Source organism: Euprymna scolopes, chromosome 8, assembly GCF_053919585.1.
Source record: "Euprymna scolopes isolate OS-2025 chromosome 8, ASM5391958v1, whole genome shotgun sequence".
NCBI lineage: Eukaryota > Metazoa > Mollusca > Cephalopoda > Sepiida > Sepiolidae > Euprymna > Euprymna scolopes.
The window spans coordinates 144,066,950-144,090,800 of record NC_136489.1 but is presented as its reverse complement, the minus strand read 5'-3'; positions in this window follow the sequence as shown (position 1 = coordinate 144,090,800).

Sequence of the window (23,851 nt, the reverse complement as noted above, 5' to 3'; positions counted from 1 at the left end):
TATTATTATTATTATTATTATTATTATTATTATTATTATTATTATTATTATTATTATTATTATTATTATTATTATTATTATTATTATTATTATTATTATTATTATTATTATTATTATTATTATTATTATTATTATTATTATTATTATTATTATTATTATTATTATTATTATTATTATTATTATTATTATTATTATTATTATTATTATTATTATTATTATTATTATTATTATTATTATTATTATTATTATTATTATTATTATTATTATTATTATTATTATTATTATTATTATTATTATTATTATTATTATTATTATTATTATTATTATTATTATTATTATTATTATTATTATTATTATTATTATTATTATTATTATTATTATTATTATTATTATTATTATTATTATTATTATTATTATTATTATTATTATTATTATTATTATTATTATTATTATTATTATTATTATTATTATTATTATTATTATTATTATTATTAAGAGCTGCTCAATATTCTGGCTTAATTGATCATTTAGCAAGGAATGAAGATGGTTATTCTGGTGTACCAGTTATTCTACATCTACATTTACAGGAAGTTCTAGGAATCTACAACAGCTTTATCAAGATGCAATGGCAGTTTTCTGTGACCTATTCATTACTTACACATGCAATCCAAAATGTCCTGAAATATTAAATAACTTGGGGGTCATCAGAACTTGCACAAAATCGATGTCAGCAATGTCACACAGTTTTTTTTAAATTCACAATCTGACTCCCAAGAACCTGCTGACTGACCACTATTCTCACTCCAAGCAGCTGATCGATGTCCCTGTCACCGCCTCAATCATCACCAGCACTTCCTGACAATATCAACAGCATCAGTTACGATCGCATTGACCTTCAATAAAAGTTTAAACTAAAGTTCTTTGTTTGTTCTACTTGCTTCCATACGTATGTATATATATATACATATATATATATATATATACGTATATATATATGTGTATATATATATGCATATGTATATATATATGTATATGTACATATATATATGCATATGTATATATCATTCAACCACGGTAGTGGTTGAATATATGCTTAAGTTCGAAATTGAATGAATCGAGACACATTCAAACCCCCACCACTTATTCCGTTCTTAATCAAATTTCAAACAGGTTATATAGTTGGATAGAACACCTCATTAGCTACATTTTGAAAAAATAATTTCGAAAATTGGTTCAGTAGAAAAAAAGTTACAACAAAATATGTGGGTTCACAAACAGGAGAGTAAGTACATAAGTGACTAACGCTTTTTTTTATTTTGCATAACTTTTTTTGTATATTAATATTTTTTACTGCGATTTTGCCAATATGACATGTTAGCGTAACGGTTAGAGTACCGGGGGTTGGTGGAAAGATTTTAGGTTCAATTCCTTGTATCGTTTTTTTATATTTAAAAAACCGAACTTTAAAAGAGGATTCAGCATACGGTTCCATAGTAAAGGTGATAAAATCCCACTTTGGGGGTTCATTTAACTACTTCCCTTTGTACAGTTGCCCTCAGTAGTTCTACTTGAACTGTTCTGTGCATCACCATATACTCAATCCATCGGATGAGTACTGGTGGCACATTGAGTTCTCGTAGCAACTTGAACATACTACTGAAGGGTATGTTGTCAAAAGCTCCAACAATATCTAAAAAGACACCGAGTGCCATATTCTTTTTTGTTAGTTTACGCTCTATACAGATCACGAATTCATGAACCGCAGTTTCGGTAGAGACCCTGGTTCGGAACTACTGTGATTGAATGATAAATATTGCATAAATGTGTGTTTGAGAGCTAATTTTTTTTGACAATCATTAATAAATATTATAAATTTATATATTAATACAATAGCAATGCCTGGAAAAATCATGGATTATATGGACAAATGCGCACATGAAAAGTAATATTTTAAAGATTTTATTAAACCTGGAAAAGTAAAGGACAAGAAATTCAACCTGGAAAAGTAAAGAACAAGATATTCTAGTAAAGTAAAAAATAAGAATTTTTTAGACTTAAAATATTGCAGCTAAAAAATGAATTAAATGATCCTAATTATGATAGAATAAAATTATTAATTTTTATGTAAACTATAAAATTATTAATTCCATCTACTAACTAACTAACTAATGAATTAATTTTATTCAAACAATTTTTGACTACATAAATACATGCAAATAATAGGGGGGAAATGAGTTCAATCCAGCGACTGACACCCTTTCTAACTCAACAATAAACAACAACATATGCAAATAATAAATAAAATATTTATCAATATTCAAATTTTATTTTTAGCTGCAATATTTTAAGTCTAAAAAATTCTTATTTTTTACTTTACTAGAATATCTTGTTCTTTACTTTTCCAGGTTGAATTTCTTGTCCTTTACTTTTCCAGGTTTAATAAAATCTTAAGAATATTACTTTTCATGCGCGCATTTGTCCATATAATATATATATGTATATGTATATATATATTATAAATATTAATTTTATAAGGAATTTCTTACTGATGTGTTTTAAAAGATTTTAACTACCGTGGATTTCCACGGGTCCTGCTAGTTATTATTATTATTATTATTATTATTATTATTATTATTATTATTATTATTATTAAATATCAAAATTAATATACTATAAAATAATTACAATTTCTGTTCAGCCTCTCCTTGCAAAATAGATGTGAACAAAATTTATATCCTTATCTAATTATCTCTATTTTCATTTTCTGATGAAATTAGTCCAACACATTTTGTCATCATAGCATTTTAGTTGTTCTCTTGAAAGGTTGCCTTTCAAGATAGTCGTTTCGATACATTTTATTAAAAAGGCAATTACAACAAAATTGATTTTTAGCTCAAGAAAAAAGTGAAAACATAAAAGAGAATTTAATTGATTTTGTTGACTTAATTATTAGAAATTAACATTACATGTTTTACTTTTTAGTTTTTTTGTAAACATCAAATTTTCTTTGCTCTATAAATTGCCACAAATAACGATGAAGATGCGTGTTTCGCTCGTGTTGTAATCATAAATATAACACCACACACACACATATATATATATATCTATAAAAGTGAAGGTGTCTGTCTGTTTGTGTGTGTGTCTGTGTACAGTTCCCTACGCAATAACTCTGTCAATTTTCAATCTACAGACTCGAAATTTGATATACGGGGTACTGAGATTTGAGAAAATCTTTGTAATCCGTTTTCGGCCAGAACTTTGGCTGTTAAGGGGTCAAAGTTCAACGATTTGACTTTTGATAACCTTACCAAACTCTTCCGCCAATTTTGGGCCAAACACTTGAAATTTTAGATATATGTTCCTTGGACATAGATCTAACTTTAACCCCTTAACATCCAAATTTCAGGCCGAAAACGGGCTCCAAAGATTTTCCCAAATCTCAGTACCCTGGATATCAAATTTCGAGTCTGTAGACTGAAAATTGACAGAGTTATTGTGTCGGGAAATGTACACAGATAGACAGACACACATACACAGACAGACAGAACTTTCATTTTTATAGATATATAGATTAATTATACATATTTATTATCATGAATAGAAAGATCTTTTAATAGGCACAGCGCTTCAAGAAAACTACAATATCCAACCAACTCATATGTATATATATATATATATATATATATATATATATATATATATATATATATATATATATACTAGCTGTACCCGGCCACGCGTTGCTGTGGCTCAGTTTGTTAAAGTGGAACACATGTGAAAGTAGAGAAAAGTTTGATTCTTTTTTTCAAGAGAATGTACAAATTATTTATTTTTTTTAACAGATGTTAAGAAAATAAACAGAAAAATACTTCCATAATTAATTATGCAAAAAAATAAATAAAATGTTGATTTAGTGTTTCAATATGCTTATAAATTACGATAAAACTTGCTGAGTATGCACTGTTTTACGGTTGTTGTAAAAATGGAACGGAAACTTAAATTTCGCTTCATTTTAATCTTTCTTAATTTTTTAATTGTGCCCCCCCAAACGAATATAATCAAAACAGTAACATTCAACAATTGTACTTTATGTATATAAAACACAAAATGGGTGTTTGTTTACTGTACACATAGATTCGAAAAAGTTATCAAAAAACAAATATATAACAAATAAATGTTATCAAAGGCAAGATAAGTTACTTTTCTGCCAAACTGGATATATTTTTTGTGTTTTTATTCAATGTAACATATTTATTCAACTCGAAAAACATACGGTGTTTACCGATGTATTCAAAAATTCAAGATGGCGTCTCACACCCTCTTTAACACCGTAAGTATGGAAAAAGGTGTTATAAATAAAAAACTATACAAAATACTATTAAAAACCCGCTGAATATATGTCAACCTATATCACGGTAACATATATTGAGCGAGTTTTTAACAGCATTTTATCCGGTTTTTTATTTATAACATCTTTTCCCACACTTACCGTGTTAAAGAGAGAATCAGACGCCATCTTGAATGTTCCAATACATCGGTAAACACTGTATGGTTTTCGAGCTGAATAAACATGTTACATTGAATAAAAACACGAAAAATATATCCAGTTTGGTAGAAAAGTAACTTATCTTGCCTTTGATAACATTTATTTGTTATATATTTCTTTTTGGACAACTTTTTCGAATCTATGTGTACAGTAATACAAACCCCACAAAATATTTATTAAAAAAAAAATTTAAAAAAAGTTAATAACGAAAGGGAAATAATTCCATTTTAAAACGAAAAAGTCAGTTTACCTAACTTACTGTATTAATGCTATTTTTTTAAGCAAGAAAATAAAAGAAGGTAAATATCCAGATACGCTACTACAGAACACAGAAATTTGTTTTTTTTATAGGTAATTGAGGTCGCTGACAACGAATCTGATAGTCAAACTTGGGGCAAATTTACCGTTTACATGGTATTTACCCCTGAACCCACGAACTTCTTTCCACCATTTTGCAGCATCCGTTTATGCTACGCGCATGCACGCTGTAGCATAAACGACGGCTTCACCAAGCAAACAATGTTGGGGGGAGGGGATTTTTTTTCCAGGACATAGAATTTTCTAATTTTCAAAAATACATTATAGCGCTTTTTGGGTGGAAAATTTAAAATTAGCTGAAAAAGAAATAAAATAAGAAAAGGAAAGCACACCAAGTTGGAGTGGGGGGGGTAATTTATCTGTTTTTTTTTACCTGGAACATCGAATTTTCAAATTTTCCGTAAGTAACGCACCGACATTTACCAATTAGAACATCATTTAACATTTTCCGAAGATTTTACTTTGTACATTGGGGGCGCGAGCGGGGGGGGGGAGTGGAGCGGATGCGATGTTGGCGCGCGCGCGCCCCAACATCACATCCCCCCCCCCAAAAAAAAAACAAATTAGAGTGGTCGGTGTTCTGTAGTAGCGTATCTGGATATTTACCAAAAAAATATTTAGGTTTGGCTATAAATTCCTAAACTCTTCACCCTAAATAATTTAGGTTACTGAAATAGGAATCTAATTGAATCTTTAATTTCCTGAATAGTATCCGATAATTCATTTTTCTTCGAGTTATATCGAATACATTAATACGGACTTTAGGGGCTTTTTTCGTAATGTTACTGTAAAAATTATTTTTTATTGTTACAAATTACGATGCTTTTAAAAAAAGCAAAAATAAATTCTTGCGTTTTTTATTTACTATTGAAAACCATAACTTTAGTAAAGGTATTTTTTGTTTAAACAAAATAAAACACTTTCACCAAGAGTTAAGTAAAAATAATTAGTTCATTATATTCTGCGATCATTATTTGAAAAATACAGCAATTTTCATTAAAATTGGTTAATTTCCTGATTTTTGGTGAATTTTTAAGTAAAGGGAGGAATCAAAATGTGTATACACTTTGAGCGTCGGCATTCATTTTGCGACCAGGTGTGGTTAATTTAAATTAAAGTTCAATCACATGGTTACATTATTGAAAATTTACCGATATTGTAAACACATTCTGTTTACATTAAGCCTGTGGTGTTCTTTTAGTGATGCAATGTTTTCAACTGAGATTTTAAAAAAACCCGCGAGATCAGGAGAAAGAAATGTCCAGAAAATCGCTAGCCAGTTTGGCAGAAAAGTAACTTATCTTGCCTTTGATAACATTTATTTGTTATATATTTGTTTTTTGACAACTTTTTCGAATCTATGTGTACAGTAATACAAACCCGTGTACAGTAATACAAACCCCTTCGTGGAGATTGGAATGGCCCCACCCCACCTAAAATGTACTTGGAAAAATCGATTTTATAGTGAGATTTAAGAATGGTTAGTCGAAAAAAAGGTGAAAAACAAAACAAAACAAATAATCAATAAATAATTGTTACCAAAAGCAATACTTTTTTTACTTATATGAATGAGTTTATTTTACGTTTTAAAGTATTTTCAAGCAATCTCATGCGGGTGTCTGGGTGCCAAATACCTCCAGATTTTCTAGAATTTCCCGCTAGTTTGTAAACGAAATCTCCAGATCTAGCAGGAAAACCGCTAAATTGTAACACTGGTCACGTGACAGGAAGCGGTAATAAATAATTGTCCCTAAATGAAAAAATGGCCTCTCGATACAAAGAAATCCAGCTATTTATCATAGAAAAATTAAGTATAATGTTATAATTAAAAAGAAATATATAAAAACACACATGGATATAGTAAACATATTATACCAAAACGTGGAAGCCATCCGTCCAGTTGTTTTTTAGACAATTAACTCCAAACGAACCAACATTTACATTTTTATATATATATAGATATATATATATATTAGTGCAAAAATGTACTTAATTCAAAAAATCTATGTAGAAACATTCATGATTTTGTTTCAAGGAATAACCCTTCAAGCTACATGCGATGATTAATATACGACAACCATAAATAATTACGGTTATCTTTATTAAAGCATGTACTTTTATTTTCTATATAAATAGTTCTCTCTTCTTATTTCGTCTTGTTAGACAAAATATTTCCGATTTTCATCAAGATTCTACGCGTCTTACTAGTAGTAGTATGTCAACTAAATAATATATGTAGTACGTGCATGTGAGTATGCGCGTGTGCACCGTGTGTAGATATGTTAGTGCGTGTATATGAGTATATATGTGTGTGTACCGTGTGTAAATACGTAAGAACTTGAATGTGTGTGTACGTGAGTTTATCGTGTGTAAATATGTGAGTACATGTATGCATGTATGCGTGTATGGACTGTATTTACACATGTGAGCACGTGTATATGCGTATACGTGAGCATTCATATGCGTGTATGCATGATGACTTTTATGTGCGTATACGTGTGTGGACTTTATATAAGTATGTGAGCATTACGCATGTGAATTGTGTGTGAATATGTAGACAGTTGAATGTGAGATTACGCGTGTGGACTGTGTGTAGATATGCGAGTACGTGTTCTTGCTTGTACATGTGTAGACCGTGTGTAAATATGTGAGCCTGTGCGTATACGTGTTTGGCCCGGGTGCGTTCGTGCATGTACGTGAACGTGTGTGGACCATGTGTAAATATGTGAGCGTGATGGGAGCGCGTGAACACGTGTGAGTGAATGTATGTACAAGTACGTATGTGCAAGTATGTATGTGCAAGTTTCTTCCTATCATTGGTTGCAAATTTTAAGATAAGAATTATCAGTACAAAAATGAAGATCGCCAGCCGCAACAAAGATTCGAAGCAATATTCTTTAAAATGTTTCTTCTTTTAATCTGTATATAAATTTAGATGCATGTAGATATTTATGTATTTCTATGTACAACATTCAATCATAAACAATTAAACAAACATTAGGAATTTTAGAACGAAGCAACTAAGTGTACGGTGTCGTAATGTGGACTATATTTATTTTTAATCAAAGGCAGTAGAATCCTTTCGTGAAATTCAGGTACTTTCAAGTTTTGTAAAAAATTTAACAATAAGTCTAGCCATCAATATATTACCAACTTTTAGTTTCCTTGGGATATTTAAAAGTTAAACTACGAACAATCGATTTGAAAATTCAAAGTTCATACATTCTCATTAGATAAAAATCTCAGTTTCAGTTTTATCCCAAAAAGGATATTCTTTTCGTTTGATCCAAACATTTTGATAAACTTTGACATCGTGTACCATAGCACATTGAACTTCATTATACTAAGAATAATAAGTGCCCCTGACGAAGGTTATCCATCTAATGTTGCAGGTAACACTTAAGAAAAGACTCAACAGAATATATATCTCCGAGCAAAGAGATAATGCTTTGAGTAATAATCTCTTTTTATCAGAACGTACACTACCTCTTCCAGAACAGCAGACAATATCTGATACTTCCTGCGTACACTACCTCTTCCAGAACAGCAGACAATATCTGATACTTCATGCACAGCATTAAACGGTAGTACATTTATTTGAAATTATATAGTAAACTGAATTGACCTTTAAAAATAGTACAATAAAACTATTAGTAGTAGTAATAGTATACCTTAAGTGTCAGACATACACACACTGTACCCCCATTAGTAACAGAAGTACAATAGCTCAATTAATGGAAGTTCCGGTTTCAAACGGACAGATTCGAACTGTATTTGTAACAAATAAGAAGATTAGTAAAAGAAGTGTCAGTAGAATCTCGTCTTCAAATAAACAGGAAAATTTCCTGTTCTAATCAATAATACCAGTCTATTTTATATTCCACTTGAATACAACTCTACGCTTTCTTCTCTTTTAATTCCACTTCACGTTTCTCTTGAATACTACGAGTTCCAATTCCACACAAATACCACGGCGTTTCCCCCATCACTTTACAACTGGAAATTCCACTTGCATAACATTCGACTTTTCCCACAACTTAATACGAACTACTTTCGTAAAACTGAATGTTTATTTCTAAATGACGTTATGGTCGATTTATAAATTACTGAAAATTAAAGGATTTACCGAAATAGGATAAAAATCTTACATTGTGTACGTTTATTTTTTTCTTCTTCTGCCCGTAATTTGTTTTCATTTTCCGTTTGGAAAATAATCATAAAACCAATTTTGTCTATTTCACAAATTGCAAAATAAAATTTTAATTAAAACTTGACAGGGAAGCAAAATTAATTTCAGTTTGTGTTTCATGATTTGATTTTTCTGTCACTTTACAAATTAATTAACATATTTTTAGATTTGCTTTACCCGTATAGAATATCAAGGACATAAATATAATCCAATGATTCTGCGTTTGATAACACGTCATTTACGATTACCGATCACATACAAAATTGAGATACGACACTAGAGAAACTGAGTTTAGTTTTTATTATTTAGCTCAAATATATATTTTCTTTTCTTCGTTAATCGTATTATAATCCGATACGATTGCTCTTATTAAACGTTTAGTTTGTTGGCACATGTTAGGCATAAACAAATCATTAAACCATAAGATGCATTTCCACACACACACACACACACACACACACACACACACACACACACACACACACACACACACACACACACACACACACACACACACACACATACATAAGCACACGCAGATCTTTAATGGTGTACTTTTTGTTATGTAAGTTTACGTTAAAATTGGATAAAAGTCAAAGTACAAAAGACTCTTAATTTTTCATGTTGCACAGTGAACCATCCTCGACCATTCGTTCCCCCGACAACACTTTCGCCGAACATATACGCAAAATTATTGTTAAACATATTCCCGTAAGTATTTTTTATACCCACACAAGTGCACACAACTTGTCAGCCTTCAGATTTTCCCGAACATAGTTATTTTACGCACAGAATTCAACCAGGGCGAACTTATCTGGGTATGCACTTGTATGATAAAATATATACGGAGTTGACCCTGTTTAAGAGTTCACAAAAATCATTTTAGCATCTAAAATTAGGAACCTTTTAATTAATCAAGATGTAAGCCTATGGAAATATGAAAATAGACATTTTCTATGTTTAATAAAGTCTCCCCCAAAAAAGGCATACACGTTCCGAACTCTAATTTTCTAAAGCCAATACAAAATTTTAATATAAATCGTAATTGCACGTTTGACTGTATGTTAAAATATATTTTAATCTTTTAATATTTGATATGAGTGAAAAGATTTTAATTATCATTGAGTTATATTTGACTAAATTTTGAAAAGGATATAATTTTACGTAAAGGGGTTAAGAGTTAAAATATTTGTTTTTAGAAATTTACAAATTTATATCACTATTTAATACAACCGTGTTACTTAAATATATTCAAACATTCCCGATTATCTGTTCATTTATTCAGTAGATTATTTTGTTGATGGTAGCATATATATATATATATATATATATATATATATATATATATATATATATATATATATATATATTTATATATGAAAGTGTGTGTGTGTGTATATATACATGGTTTCCTAACTTTGTATAGAGTAAGATACAGAAACTCATCAGTCCTAATTAATCATGTGCATGGCATTAAGCCTTCTATAGATTTTTGTAATAGTTCTCGACTTTTTTCAGTTCAGATACGCAAAATATTAAAGTGTATTAAAAGTAATTACATTGTTAAAGCATGGCTAAGATTTAGGAGAAAACATCTAATATCGTTGAATACTGTTTCCAATTTACTAGCAAATCATTCATATACGACTAAACATTGCACAAATAGTGTCTCTCGATTATCATTACTAATGTTTTAGGTGCATGTTTCAATACTTTTAGAGTGGCATCCACCACATGGTATCCATTAAATAAAATAATATTAAAGTAATACCTTTTTAATGTCACATTATATCTAGGATTTATTTTACTAGAACATATTTTTGGTTCATATAAGTTAATTGTTAAAGTTTATATATAATATATTAGTTATACTTCTGCACTTTACATGATAGGTTTTACAATTTTTTATGCAATTCACTTTATTTATTTACAAAAATACGGTAGGATTATAAAAATATCCAATAGCTATGACAATCCGGTTACAATCAAAACGCAACACCAATGTAATATTTGTAATTGTTTGCCGTCAACAATATTTCTATATAACATTAATCTATAAATATGAAATATTTATAAAAAAATTTATATATTATTTTATTTATGTAAAATGAGAAAGGTTGATGATATTATATTTTTCTACAAGATTACAATTTTCTCAGCTGTTCTAATATTTATTATCATCATTCTTAGCAATTACGTAATGTATTTAATGTAAAACAATACTTTAAACAAATTCTATTTCTTAATGTTTTTACATGCGATTTCGTTTATTTTGTTTCAATATTTACTCTTTTCAAGCTGATAGTCAGCTATATAGAAATTGCATCTTAATTCTATGATCTGTTATAAAGAAACTGAATTAACTGATTAACTACTGCCATGAATAGGTTCCGAACCTAACATAGAAAACAAAAACCTTTACGTAAAATTTAACTTATTCATCAACGCAGTCTTAATTCAGTGCGATTCGCAAATAATTCAATGCATTTTTTAACGATTTGTCCCTGACCTCAAAATACTCATCAGGTGTTGTTAAAAAGGAGTAAAATCTTTTTCTATGCTCTGCAAATCTAGAGAATTGGGTGACTGCGCAAGCAATTCAAAGTGGAATTTATGCAGTTTTTTAATTGTGGCGATAAACTTGTGACACAATGCATTGTCTTATTGAAAAAACACTACTTTTTTCTTCATTTCTGGTTGTTTTTTTTTCTTCAAACGCACCTAAATTGCTTATATAATATTCACTGTTAGCCGTTTTTTATTTTATCAAATAATTGCTAAATAAAATAGTTTGTGAATCTCAAAAAAATCTTGCTTGTGTATGTTTGAGTCACTTTTGATTAATTTCACCTGCAACTGTCCACTCGGCAGACTCTTGATTTGACTTTGGAAGTAATGGACCCATTTTGATATTTCATCACACAGGAATATTTTTGCAAGTAGAAACCGCATCAAACAAAGCTTTAAATCGCCGAAACGTTGTTTTTGATCGAATGTGAGAAAACGCAGCACTCACTTTGAACAGGACGTCACAATTATGAATAGATTGATTTCGATCTACAACTATTTAGCTATCTCATGCAACTTCGATTCCAGATCGACCAAAATGAATTGATAGACTTTTTTTTATGTTTCTCGGGACAACTGCCGAATTCGATGCAGTATTATTTGCACATGTATAGCTGCGTTTAAATACAGCATATTACGTCCAATGCTTTGCTTAAAAAGCATTTTCCTTCAAAATGCAAATTTTCATCAACACACAAGATTCGTATTTTTCCATTGTTTTGAATATTTCGAGTCGTAACTTAAATAACTATACTTTTCAAACTAATAATCCGATTTTGGCAATATAAATACTTTATAAATATCATATCTAATTTTAGTGGTAGCACCTGTGAGGCCAGGTACTTATTGAGTTATACGTAAAATGGAAGCAAAAGGGAATTAATATTAATAAATACCTTATTCAAAATATTAGCAATATTAGAAAAAAACGCTATTTAAGTATTACAAATTTTATAGTCAACCTCTGATGTTCCGTTGTCATTCACTTTTAAAATGTTAATTCGTCACCGGTTCGCTGGAAATTATGCCACTTTGACTTTTACAAAACGCATCGGGTTAGGGTCATTTTAATCAAGCAAAATGTCTTCATCGTAACTTGTGCCTAGAACGATACAGTGTTTTCGTTGGACCGACATTTCAAAAAATGCCAATCGTTTTGATGATTATTGCAATTATAAAAATATGTCGCTAAAGAAAACCGAAAAGTCATTCTTCAAATTTTTATATTGTCTGATGTTTTAGCGGTTCATTTATTAACTTAGCGGTTTATCTTTTTCTTTTCTAGATTAACCTTTTGATCATTTACAGAGGCGTGACAAAAATTTAATTGAATCATTAGTATTAACGTACAGCGACCTTTATTTGAATAACTTCATTTTAAGAAAATATCACGTTGTCTGTTTTACAGCATATCAACAAACAAACACATCTATATATCTATAAAAATGAAATCGTCTGTGTGTGTATGTGTGTGTGCATTTCACTACCAAACTACTCTATTAATTTTCAGTCTACAGACTCGAGATTTGACATAAGGGGTATTGAGATTTAAGTAAATTTTTTTTATCGATTTTCGACCAGAAATTTAGCTGTCCAGGGGTCAAAGTTCAACGATTTGACCTTTGAAAACTCTACCAAACTCCTCCGTCAATTTTGGATCTAAACACTTGAAATATTAAATGTAGATTACTTGGACATGGATCAAACTTTTTAATTTGATTTGAGCCAAAACAATAAATGTTAAAAGGTTCAAATTGGAGTCAAAGTTTAAAAAAGATTGACCTCTGCGGTCTCTACCAAATTACTCAGCCAATTTGTGCTGTAAACTTTTGAAATTTTACATAAAGTGTGTTCAGACATGTAGCAATCTTTTTAATCGGTTTTGAGGCAGAAAATTCGGCTGCCAAGTGATCAAATTTCAAAGAGTTGACCTTTCTACAAAACTGCTCTGCCAATTTCGGGTCTAAACACTTGAAATTTTAGATGTAGGTTACCTAGACATTAGTCAAACATTTTAATATATATATATATATATATATATATATATATATATATATGCATGTAAAGCTATGAACAGTACATAGGGCCCGAGCAAAGCTCGGATTAACTACTAGTAACCTATAAAGGCATTGAAATATGACAGTCGACTTTCCTCCCCACACCCAAAAACATAGGACTGCTTTATTTTCAGCATATAATAATCAATAATCATTTCTGATGAAGATCATAATGCGTATGAAATATTGAATTCTATTAATGAAAAATTGTAAAAAACGAACAACATCACCACCCAATCATCGTCAATATATATATATATATATATATATATATATATATATATATATATATATATATATATATATATATATATATATATAAAATATATATATATAAAATTTAATTGAGAAATTTTTGAAAACTTTCAAGTGTCGAACACAATGATAAAATCATTGTTTATTGCTTTTTTTTGTAAGTCCTATATTTCGCTAATACATAGCCTCATCAGGGTCAAAAGTCCGGTTCGTGAATTTCTTTTTCTTTTTCCTACTTTTGGTGTTATGGCGAAGAGACGAGAATTTACGTGTTAGTTCGGTGGTTTCAAGTGTATAATGCTCCAGTTTCGAGCGGGATTTAAAGTAAAAGATGGTCACACTTTTTGAAGACACTTTTTTAAAGTAAAATTTAATTGAGAAATTTTTGAAAAATTTCAAGTGTCGAACACAATGATAAAATCATTGTTTATTGCATTTTTTTTTGTAAGTCGTATATTTCGCTAATACATGGCCTCATCAGGGTCGAAAGTCCGGTTGAAACTGGAACACTACACACATATGCACGGACTTTGAGTTTATATTCGAAACACCCTCCTCTTGACTAGAGAAATATAATTAGAATCGGACGATCAAGCCTTTATGTGCTTTAGACTTAACATGAAACATAACATTAGTTACTTTTATTTTCTCTACCGCTCTCCCTCGACCCAGGACGGTACCCTAATAAACAAAGTCTCTGACAGCATAGATACAGCACTTTCCTTCGATACTAGCGCACAAGTGCATGTATTTGGTAACTTCAATGTCCACCATAGCAACTGGCTTGGATTATCTACTTACACAGACGCAGCTGGTAGCACAACACATAACTTCTCTATATCTCATTCCCTATCACAGATGGTTACGTTTCCAACCCGTTTCCCAGACCAGCAAGATCAACACGCATCACTTCTAGAATAAACCTAAACTCGAATAAACCTAGAACCCCATCTTCCAACGTAGATCTCTACTACCATGTCTCCTTCTGGAATAGGGCCCACCACTTCCCTAGATGAGTTCATAATAAACGGATACTCTAACTTAACATCTAAATATGACCCCCCCCGATCGCCATGGACATGGAATATGTGCCTACATTAAAGATGGCTTCCCATGTGGCAGGGATATCTCTAGAGAAGATCCTAATTTACCCACTCAAATAAGACGGACGATGAGGGGTTTAGCCATTGCTTATGACCTCACTCAGATTGTTATCGAGTCCACCCGTGTGCCCGATACTACATGTCAATATGCAAGTCTCCTAGACCTTTTTCTCTCAACTTCCCCTGAGCTATGTTCATGTTCCATTCTTTCTCCTCTAGGATCCTCCAACCACCCCGTCGTATCAATTAAGATAAAAATGAAATGTAATAAGTCCCCAGACATACCCCTCCACCGTACTGTATACGAATACTCCATGGCTGACTGGGATAGCTTCCGTAAATTTATATCTGATCTACCTCTGCATTTGACATTTAAAAATGATGTGTCCTCTATAGTATCAGACCTGACCGAATGGTTAATTGTAGGTATAGACGGATCTATACCATCTAAAAAATTCCAACAAAAACCTAACAGCCAGCCATGGTTCTCCCCAGAATGCACTGCTGCCATCGCGCACAGAAATCACTTTTTCCATAGCTACCAACGTAATAGATGCACCGAGACTAAAGCTGCTTTCAGGACTGCCAGCAACCACTGTAAAAGAGTAATAAAAAAATGCAAGAGAGCTATATGCCCAGTCTGTTAAATACAAAGTAGCTGATAAGCGTCTTGGTTCCCACGAGTTTTGGCAAATAACAAATAGGATCCTGAACCGATGTGTGCATTCTATCCGAACCATTATCAACGGACCAGAGGTCATCTCGTCAGTTTCAGACAAGGCCAAACTATTTGCCAAGAACTTTGCAGCTGATTTTAGCCTATGCGACGAAGGCCATCAACTCCCCATATTTCATCCTATAACACAGAACACGCTAGGTAACATACAAATATCTGTGTGTGAGGTCGCCAAGCTAATCAAGAACCTTGATTCCAGTAAAGCTACTGACGGCATCCCAATTATAGTGTTAAAAAAGCTTCAACCAGAACTTGCTCCCATACTTACGAAACTGTTTAAACGTTGCCTTAAGGAGAAGTGCTTTCCAACACCCTGGAAAACCTCAACCAGAACTTGCTCCCATACTTACGAAACTGTTTAAACGTTGCCTTAAGGAGAAGTGCTTTCCAACACCCTGGAAAACCTCATCAGCATGCCCTGTATTTAAGAACTCAGGTGATAAGTGATCTCCCTCTCAGTACAGACCAATAAGTCTCCTGTGTGTCATGAGTAAGTTTCTGGAATCCATATTAAATAGAGAAATAGTCAACCACCTCAGCAGAAATAACCTTCTTAGTGACACGCAATATGGTTTCCGTTCTTCAAGATCTACCGCAAATGTACTAACGGTTATATCTCATAGGATTAGCGAATCTCTTGACAAAGACACCCTTTCCAGGGCAATTGCTCTCGACATATCAAAGGCCTTCGACAAGGTATGGCATAAAGGCCTACTTCACAAGATCTCCAGCTACGGTATAACTGGAAATATTCTCTCTATCATTAAATAATTTCTCCCTGATAAGCTCATAAGAGTAGTGGTTCATGGACAAAACTCAGAGGCCTGCAGTATTAATGCTGGAATCCCTCAGGGGTTCTTCCTGGGCCCAACTCTCTTCCTGATCTACATCAATGATCTCCCTAAACACATGCTTAAATCATTCGTTGACATCTATGCTGATGACACGATCATCTATGGCAACAGATCAAAGGCTGTAAATGACAAAGCTCTCTCTGATTCTCTCTCCTCTGATCTCGTACGAGTGGTTCAGTGGGGGGAAGACGTGTCTGGTTACCTTTAATGCATCTAAAACCAAGCTCCTATCTTTACATCATCAACGCTCTGATCCCCATCTGGCATCAGTTGAAATGGATGGCTCTCGTCTAGGAGAAGCCCCATGTTTTGACAAGCTTCTCGGCTTGACATTCACTCCTGATCTGAAATGGAACACGTACATCAAGTCTGTTGCCAAGGTCGCTGGAAAGGTGGTGGGATTCTTCTCCCGCTCCAGAAGATATCTCACTACTGATGCAATTCTCTATCTATATAAAAGCCAAGTACGTCCAAGGATGGAATACTGCTGCCATATCTGGACAGGAGCTGCTAAAAACAGCCTATCCTGCCTTGACAGAGTACAAAATAGACTTCGTGGCTTAGTGGGCGGGGGTGCTCTTTTCTCTTCCCTGCAACCTCTCTCCCGCAGAAGAGACGTTGCAAGCCTATCTTTGTTTTATCATTATTTCCATGGCAGGTGCTCGTCTGAACTCCAATCTCTGGTCCCCCCCGCCAATCTTGTACAAAAAACACCCGTCTAGCTGAATCCACTGTCAAAAACTTTCCCCACGCTTTATCTATGCCTAAATAAAAACGTAGATTCCATGAACAAAGCTTCTTTCTTAGAACTGCACGGCTGTCGAACTCTGTTCCGTCTGCCTGCTTCCTTCTTGACTACAACTTGGAAGTCCAACGTAAACAAATTCACACTAACATACTGTACTTACAATAACTCTTATCCCTGAGTGGCTTCCGGGCCTTGATAAGTAGTGACTACCTTGTAAAAAAAAATAGATCTTTTTCTGACCACAGTTCCCGATGATTGTGTCACGAATGCCCACAGCCCACTTGGTAATGTTGATCATGCAGTGATAATGGTTGAAATCGCCCTAAACTCTAGAGCCAAAACTAAAGAGCCATTGCTCAAAACAACGAGATATTATTAAAAAAACTGACTGGGAAGCCATCAGGGATCTCACCAGAAACGCCCCATGGCGAAATATCTTTTCATTTCCTGCTGAACAGTGCGCAAATGAGACCACTGAATGGTTCAAAACGGCAATTGAAGCACATGTTCTCAAGCGGAAATTTTATAGCAAGCTCAACTCTCCCCAATGGTTTACTTCTACTTGTGCAGCTGCCATTACACAAAGGTAGCATGCGTACCGCAGATTTAGCCGACATAAGTCCAATTCAAACAGACAGAAGTATATAGAAGCCAAAAGTAACTGTAAGAAAGAAATAGCGACATCTAAGAGCGAGTTTACTGAAACCACCAAAAAACGCATCGAAGCACAGAAAGTAGGAACCCGTGAATTCTGGAAAATCTACAACAGTGTAGTAAATAATGGGCAATCAACAATTCCCCCACTATCCAACAATCATGAGGTTGTTTGCTCAGCAACCAAGAAGGCAAATATGCTTGGCAGTCGGTTTGCCTTCAACTCCACACTGGACCCTGCTAACCACACCTCCCTAACTTTCCTTTGCGGACTGACGCCACACTAGACGATCTGAAAATCACCCCTTCTCAGGTGCATGCTATCATAAAAAATCTTGACACTTCAAAAGCATGTAGACCTGATCTCATCCTGGCTGTGCTATAAAAAAGTGCTCCGCCGAAGTAGCTCCAGTTTTCTCCAAACTTTACAACAAATGCCTTAATGAATTTTACTTTCCTGACTGCTGGAAAACTGCTTCTGTTGTAGCAGTTTTCAAAAATTCTGGTGAAAGAACTGACCCACTAAATTATCGCTTCTCCCATTTTTGGCCAAAATATTTTAGTCCATAATTAACCAAGCTCTAGTCGATCACTTTACAGATGCTAAACTTCTGACCGACTAACAATATGGATTTAGGCAAGCCCGTTCCACAGCAGACATCCTAACTGTAATCTCTGAACATATATAACATTCACTGGACAAAGCAGGGGAGGGTAGAGCGGTAGCTCTAGATATATCCAAGGCTTTTGACAGGGTATGGCATGAAGGTATTCTCAGGAAAATCAGACCATACAGTATCACTGGAAGAATACTTAACATAATTAAATCCTTCTTAGATAAGGGAAAAATCACGTGTCCCTGACGGTCGTACATCTAAACAATATGATATAAATGCGGGAGTGCCTCAAGGGTCTATCCTTGGACCTCTATTACTCCTAATATTCATAAATGACCTCCCTGACAAAATTGTCTGTGAGATGGGTATATATGCTGATGACACAACGCTCTATAACAGACACGACAGGAAAAAATGAGCACATATATAAAGAAATGGCAAAAACACTAGAGGATGACTTCCAATCTATAGTGGAATGGGGACAAAAATGGATGGTCACATTCAATGCTGCCAAGACTAAATTTGTTTCCTTCAATAATTACAAGAAACCTTCTCTACCACCAATAGCAATGGCCAATTACTCTTTATCTTAAAGTACATATTTTAAACTCCTCGACCTAACGTTCACAGGAAACATGAGTTGTAACAATTACATTGAGAGTATTGCCAGGACCGCTGCAAAGAAGGTAAGGGCTCTCTACCGTGCTAAAAAGCTACTAACGCCCGAAAGTATCCTGTACCTTTATAAGGCCACCATTCGCCCATGCATGGAGTATTGTTGTCATATTTGGGCTGGTGCATCTGCTACTAATCTGTCGCTCCTAGACAAGGCCCAAAAGAGAGTCGCCAACCTGATAGGTCGTGAACTGTCATCTAAGCTTCAGCCTCTTTCCCATCGACGAAATGTAGCATCCCTTTGCCTCTTCTACAAGTATTTTAACGGTGAATGCTCTGACGAACTGCAAGCACTTGTACCTCCTCGACGTAAATACCCCCGACTACCCGACAAGCAGCTAAATCCACTCCTTCCCTTCATCTAGATCGCTAGATGTAAGAGAACCTTCTTCTCCAGTAGTTTCTTCCCCAGAATTGCTAGACTTTAGAATTCCTTTCCGGGTTCCTGATTCACCAACTGTAATGACATGCAAAAGAAAGAAGATTAATTTTAGATGCATTAAAATTGACCAGTCACCCTTTTCCCCATTGCACCACACGCTCAAGATTAGAGGAGAGAGAATCAGAGAGATTTTGGTTATTTACTGTCTTTGAAGTGTTGTTATAGATCGTAGTGTTGTCAGCATAAATGCCTACAAATGATCTAAAATATGCATTGGGAGATCATTGATCAAGAAAAGATTTGAGGGACGCCAGCGTTTATACTGTGAGTTTCTGATTTATGCCCATCAACCACTTACTCTTATGAACCTATTAGAGAAAAACGATTTAATAATTGAGAAGACATTTCCATATATACTCTAGCTGGAGACTTATGAAGTAGACTTTTATACTATACCCTATCAAAGGCTTTTGACATGTTAAGAGCAATTTCTCAATAAACGAAGTCCTCGTCCAGAAATTTGTTAATCTTTTTAGAAATAACAGCACATTTGCTCGAAAACCATACTTCATGTCACCGAGGAGGTTATTTTTGCTGAGATAGTTTAACACTTCTCTATTAAATTCTAGCAACTTACTCATGACGCACAGGAGATCTCTATTGAAAGGGAAATTACCGATCACCTGCATTTTAAATACAGGGCTCACTGATGAGATTTCCCACGGAGTTGGGAAGCATACGACATGAAATGAATATTTGAAAGATCGATACCATTCCAGTAATTATATGCAATATCGGCCTCATGGGAAAATCGTTTAAATCTATCTGACGAAAACATCCATGGAACCAAGCAAACGAGATGCAGAAACAATTGTGCTGAAAAAAAACAAAACAAAAAAAACCCGGTTCAAATCTTTAAGGATCTCTCAGTTGAAATCTTTGAAATTGCGGTTAATGTCTAGCATCCGGCAGAATGCTCCATCATCAGCAAAAACAAACTAATAGGAAAATCGAAAAAATGACAGAATCTGAATGGCTGTTAGATAATGGCCTTACAGTGGTTTGTCAGACCAACCTAACATTCTGATATTTTCCCCAACATGTAAACTCTGACTAAATATTCAAGATAACAAAGCATTCGAGACTTAAATAAAAGTCTCTTTGTATGGATTCTCCACACTGGAATCGAGAAATAGTGCGCCTTCTCCAAATGATACTGTCTGTAATAATAGCACTAAGCTGGATACCGTATCAAATTAGATGAATTATTGTCTTCGAATTCGATAAGACGAAATGAAAACAAGAAAGATAACGTAATTCAAATAATAAATATTTAATCTGCTTCTACATTTTATTTGAGACATATAGGAAATAGCAGTTAATATTCCACAGAAAAATACTCTCTCAAAAGTTGAAACTTTTAAAAATTAAAACGATGTTTCTCTTTGCAGTAATTATCAACGGTAAATCTATATATCTATATGTCTATAAAAGTGAAAGTGTCTGTCTGTCTGTCTGTCGGCCTGTGTATATCTCCCTACACAATAACTGTGCCAATTTTCAGTCAGGGAGTCATACATCACATTATGCTTGTTGACATCTTATTCCTTAAAAGTACTAAACCCTTATCTTGAATGGGTCCTATAGCATTTATATACATATTCCTACAGAAGAGACGTTGCAGCTTGTCTTTGCTCTCTCTTTATTTTCATAGCAAGTGTTCGTCTGGGTTTCAAACTCTACCCATCCTACCAAACTTTCACAAAACACTAGTCTAATCACAACCACTGTCAACAATTTTCGCTCCTCTCTATCGGTGCCTAAATCTAAATGCAAATTCTACGAAGAAGATTTATTTCCTAGACTCTGTTCTACTTTCCAACTGACTACAATAGGGACATCTTCAAGTAAACAAGTTCTGGTTGAGCCGTCCTCTTAAATAATCAAGGTACCATTAACAATCACTACGCTGTAATTTCGATGACTGCTATACGCTCATTAACTGTTATCCTCGAGTGGAATTTGAATCTTGATAACTGGTACTTGGTGCGGAATTCGTACAGGGTGGATTAAACCGCTTTTTTCGAGTTAGGAAGTTTCTAAATATGAAATTTCAAATTCATAAATTTCCTCGTCACATGTATATTTCGGTCAAAGGAGAAGACGGCCATTGTTTATTTTTAGCAAGAATGTGTCGGCGTTCCTCCATATACATCCCTTGTATTGCAAAATGTTGGCTATCACTTGGTTTCGGTAATCTAATGAGAACTGGTATTATACCAGCGATATGTGCTGGAAAAATATGACCGCGAAGAAACAATGTTTGTTTCAATCTTAATAAGATATAGAACAAACTGTTGATAGATTAGATTATCTGTTAAATTCTATAAACATTTATCTTTTACACCATAAATATTTATACGTTGTGGTCATTTTATTGTTATGTTTGGTTGCTGAAAACTACTTGTTTTTATTTCGCTTGGTAATATTGGTAATTCATTATTTTCATATTTTTTTCATTATAAATAGTTTTCTTTTTTATGAAATAAAATCTCATAAATAACTAAAGTATTGAATATCTTTCAAAATACAAAAAGTTCGATTGTAAAACGCGATAAATCCAATTAGTTTAATGTAAACCCACAAACATAAAATGGAGGAATATATAGTAATCTGGACTTCGAATAACAGCTTATCTTGATTAAAAGCAAAAGCAGAATGATGCCTGTATAACATTATGGAAAAGATAATCTGAGGGTATGGTTCAAACAAAAGTAAAAAAATATTTGTTTCATAATTTTGAAAATGGCGTTTATTGCGTTTTGCGATAGAATCGAAGTTTTCCGTAATTAAGTTCAGGCATTGTAATTACCCAGCTTTCTGTAATTTTTGAAAGCATTAACAAGTACATTTTTTTAAAACAGCAAACGTTTTTTGCAGATTTATATTTAGAATATTAAATTTACGTTTTCAAAAAGATCGGAAACTTTCAAGCAGTCACAGTAAAAATATCAACACAATAAAAAGATTCGAATATATATATATATATATATATATATATATATATATATATATATATATATATATATATATAGTGATCCACATACAGTACTGTTTCGCTATTTCACAGCTCATCAGTGCGCCTAGACAAGCAACCACCTCAAACCAGGATCGCAACCCGATCGCCCAAACGACAGTCGGAGCTTCTAACCGTTGCGCTGTGAATTAATAATGTTTTGACATTGTCAAAATACTTAAGCTCAATTTGTTTACACAAAGAGTATCGATTCATACGCTAATGGTAATTTGTATATCTGTAGTAGAGTCGGAAAGGGTGAAAGTAGGAACACAACAACTTGGTGAGAATAAGAAGAACACTTATATCAAGCAAATGTTAGTGGTACAAAAAAGGTTAGTAAGTCCGTGGGGAGCCGTCTCTGTACGGCATCCGAGAGTGTTTGAATTTATGTAGTATAGTGAAGTTTTCATTTAAATAAAATCATAGAACGAAATAATCACTAGGGCATTATCTTTTCATTGTTTTGAATTTCCAGTGAATCTTATATGCTTTCATATAGAGTGATGTGGTTCTTAGTCGAATGACTGTGTTTAATTGTGCCGGATATATAGCCGAGACTCAAAACAACAAAAAGAATATTCTATTGTCATAGCCGTAATGATCACATATTTTGATTATTCTTTCGTATTCAGCGTTTTCATTGGACGTTTCTTTTAATCTATTTCATCCAATGAAAATTAATGATGTATTTCACGAAGTATACGCTATTGAAGTAATAAGTAAGATAGAAAATGTAATCGATTAGAAACGGACTTTTTCATATGTATATACTAGCTGAAGTAACCATTTATGTTAGACTTTTCAACTTAAAAAATATTACAGTCAAGATTAAAACTCACTTAAATGTTTCATATAATTATTTTATTAAAACATATTAAAGTTTATGATGTCATAGATATGTACAAGCAAATAACTAAACATTATAACAAAACGTATTTAGTGTGCGATTCGAACTTACGATGCAATAAAATATTGGAATTAAAGCGAACGCCTTATATACAATAACATTTATATAATGAAGAGATTTTCCTTTTAATATAATAAAATTAGTTCGGCGTAGTGATTTATTT